The 3927-nt window shown below is 44.9% G+C and overlaps 1 pseudogene; it reads left to right on the top strand.

The window, feature by feature from the left end:
- Positions 1-2803: 2803 nt before the first annotated feature.
- LOC128593288 (ribosomal biogenesis factor-like) lies at positions 2804-3701 on the top strand (annotated as a pseudogene).
- The last annotated feature ends 226 nt before the right edge of the window (positions 3702-3927 follow it).

Below are 3927 nucleotides of genomic sequence, written 5' to 3'. Positions count from 1 at the left end.
GCCGCCTTACCTGCTGAGCTACAGGCACTGCCAGGGGGTGTGTATTTTGTAAGTGGCAAGGAATATTGTATTATGGCATTTAGTACATGTTGGTAATTGTGCAGGATTTCGAAGGTTAGTCTTTATTCGTGTAGTTATCTAACATGCACTGAGCATATGCTGTATGCCACGTAGCTAGGCTCTGGGGAGACAAAAAACGATCTCTGCTGAGAGGCGTATAAAGCAATCTCTGCTGAGAGACGTATGTGGCAGAACCCTGAGAGGAACCGGTGGGAAGACTGCAGTAAGCAGATGACTCCGAGGATGCCGGAGTGCTGGAACCAGGTAAGCCCACGGTGCCTGTCACCACTCAGGAGGGACCCAGACTAGCAGAAGAAATCAAGATAGCAGCTGGGAAAGCTTCTCAGAGGACAGGACGCTGGGCTGGGTAAGAACTGTGGGAGTCAGCCAGTGGAAAGAGGCTATGGAGGTGTGTGCTTCGGATGACTGCTCTAGGAAAAAGTGGGAGGGGGAGTTTATTCCTCCACCAACACGAACAGCGAGCATGCTGTATCTGTCTGGGTGTTTTTTTTTTTTTTTTTTTTTTTTTTTGTAGAGACAGAGTCTCACTGTACCGCCCTCGGGTAGAGTGCCATGGCGTCACACGGCTCACAGCAACCTCTAACTCTTGGGCTTACGCGATTCTCTTGCCTCAGCCTCCCGAGCAGCTGGGACTACAGGCGCCCGCCACAACGCCCGGCTATTTTTTTGTTGCAGTTTGGCCGGGGCTGGGTTTGAACCCGCCACCCTCGGCATATGGGGCCGGCGCCCTACTCACTGAGCCACAGGCGCCGCCTCTGTCTGGGTGTTATTCGCTGAGACCCCTAAGGAGCCTGGGAACAACAACCAGGCTCGCTGCGGTCCTCAAACTATGGCCCATGGGCCACATGCGGTGGTGTGAATTGTATTTGTTCCCGTTTTGTTTTTTTACTTCAAAATAAGATATGTGCAGTGTGCATAGGAATTTGTTCAGAGTTTTTTTTTAAACTATAGTCCGGCCCTCCAACCGTCTGAGGGACAGTGAACTGGCCGCCTGTTTAAAACGTTTGAGGACCTCTGCGCGGCACACTAACTTGGGTCCAGTCTGGCATTCACTGCTTACTAAACGAGTGGCTCTGGACAAAGTACAGTATTTGGCTTTTTGGGGGTGGGGTGGGGGAGGGACAGAGTCTCAATCTGTCACCCAGGTTAGAGTGACACCTCTGCCTCTCAGAGTGCTAGGATTATAGGTGTGAACTACAGTGCCTGGCTTGATTTTTCTATTTTTAGTAGAGACAGGGTTTCACTTTTGGTACAACTGGTCTTGAACTCCTGAGCTCAAGTGATCCTCGCACCTTGGCCTCTGAGAGTGAATCTTGATAATGTTATCTTATGCCATTTGGGCTGCTATAGCAAAATATCTTAGACTTGGGCAACTTATAAACAACAGAAATTTATTACTTGCAGTTCTGGTGGTTGGGAAGTTCAAGATCAAGGCTCCACCAGATTTGGTGTCTGGTGAGAGCTTGCTGTTGTCTTCAAAGACAATGCCTTCTGGCTGTGTTCTAAGATGGCAGAAGGTTTGGGGATGCCCTCAAGCCTCTTTAAAGGCACTAATTCCATTAACATGATGGAGCCTTCATGACTTATCATTTCCCCAAGGCCCCACCTCTTAATTCTGTCACATTGGGTGTTAGGTTCCAACCTATGAATTTTGGGGGGACACCAACATTCAGGCCATAGCAGATGCTATGTTTTAAATAATTATGAAGTCAGAAATATTTTTTAACAAGTTTTTCTTTAATGGAACTTTTTAAAAATCAAAAGAAGCATAAACAATCACCCTTAATTCTAAAGTCTTGTCATGTCCTTGTATTTCTAAGATTAAATGTACTTTATCCTTTTTTTTTTTCTTTTTTAGTATACTATCTTTCAATTGTTGCTGTGTCATTGACTCTGTTTTTCTAGTACCATCTGCTTCTGGTATGTCTATCTGCAAGTTGTTTCAGCTGCAAAAGGGACTTTGCAGATTTAGTTTTTAAAAAGACCCAACTTTCCTGGCATGCTGGTTCATGGCTATAATCCCAGCACTCTGGGAGGCTGAGGCGGGAGGACTGCCGAGGTCAGGAATCAGAGACCTGCCTGTACAAGAGCAAGACTCCATCTCTACTAAAAATAGAAAAATTAAGCCAGGCACAGTGGTTCACACCTATAATCCTAGCACTCTAAGAAGCAGAGGTGGGTCGGTTGCCTGAGCTCAGGAGTTCAAGACCAGCCTGAACAAGAGCAAGACCCCATATCTACTAAATATAGAAAAACTAGCTGGATGTTGTGGCAGGGGCCTATAGTCCCAGCTTTTTGGGAGGGTAAGGCAAAAGGATCACTTGAACCCAGGAGTTTGAGATTGCTGTGAGCTAGGCTTACTCCACAGCACTCTAGCCTGGGCAACAGAGTGAGAGTCAGTCTCAAAAAAAAAAAAAAAAAAATAGGAAGAAAAAGAAAACAAAATTAGCTAGGCCAAGTTGTGGGTACCTGTGGTTTCAACTACTTGGGAGGCTGAGGCAAGAGGACAGTTTGAGCCCAAGAGTTTGAGGTTGCTGTGAGCCAGGCTAATGACATGGTACCTGTAGCCTGGGCAACAGAAAAAAAAAATGCAGAAGTCATAGACTGGGCAGGCTTTACCTTTAGACACGTGAGCACTGGGCAAACCACTCAGTGTTTCCTATCTACAGAACAAGTAGTTTTTGATTCTAGGAAGTTGCGTGCAGGTATCAACTGTCTGACAATGGCAAAGAACAAATGAAGAGGGCAGAAATCCAGGAATGTATTTCACACAGCCAGCCAGAAAAACTTTAAGGCTAAAAACAAAGCAAAACGGGTTACCAAGTTAACAGAGTGAATAAAGCTTTTGTAAATATACAAAAGGAGCTTGCACACTTTTCTTTTTCTTTTGTTTTTATTTTTGTTTTTTTTTTTTTTTGCAGGTTTTATTTATTTATTTATTTTTTGGCCGGTCTGGGTTTGAACACCACCCCCTCTGGCATATGGGGCTAGCGCCCTACCCCTTTGAGCCACGGGTGCTGCCCCGCTATTTTTTTTTTTTTTTTGAGACAGAGTTTCACTTATTGCCCTTGGTAGAGTGCTGTGGCATCACAGCTCACAGCAACCTCCATCTCCTGGGCTTAGGTGATTCTTTTGCCTCAGCCTCCTGAGTAGCTGGGACTACTAGCTAGGTGCTCACTAGAATGCCTGGCTATTTCTTTTGCAGTTTGGCTGGGGCTGGGTTCGAACCCGCCACCCTCAGTATATGGGTCCCGGTGTCCAAACCACTGAGCCACTGGCCCCACTCAGAACTTGCACACTTTTCAAAAGGCCTTTCTCTTGAACCTGTGCAGAAAGAATTGATTTCTCAGCAGCATCATGAAAGTGAACCAGTTAATGTTGAAGAAGCTACAAGATTAATAGCGCAGTTGTAATACAGTGGTAATGCATCTAATTCCCCAAGAAGACCAATAAATTAAATGCTTTATAAAAAAAATAGTAGTTTTCACTAGATGAAGATTAAATTCTCTTCCAATATGGACAGTATATTATTCTAGACCTTGAGAACAAAGGCTCAGCTCGGCACCTGTAGCTCAGTGGCTAGGGTGCCAGCCACATACACTGGAGCTGGTGGGTTCCAATCCAGCCCGGGCCTGCCAAACAACAATGACAACCAAAAAAGAGAGAGAGAGAACAAGGGCTAGCATAGGTTAACTGGAATTAATAAAATCAAGCGTGGAAATAATACAATACTACCCCGAAAGGGATAGTAGTATTATTTTATAGCGCATCCATAGCTGTCAGGTATACAAATTGATGGAGAGATTTATCAGTAGTTTAAAAAAAAATTTTTTTGAGACAGATTCT

The sequence above is a fragment of the Nycticebus coucang genome, chromosome 9 (assembly GCF_027406575.1).
Source record: "Nycticebus coucang isolate mNycCou1 chromosome 9, mNycCou1.pri, whole genome shotgun sequence".
NCBI lineage: Eukaryota > Metazoa > Chordata > Mammalia > Primates > Lorisidae > Nycticebus > Nycticebus coucang.
The sequence above is the reverse complement of the archived record's forward strand: the minus strand, read 5'-3'. Positions and strand labels throughout refer to the sequence as shown.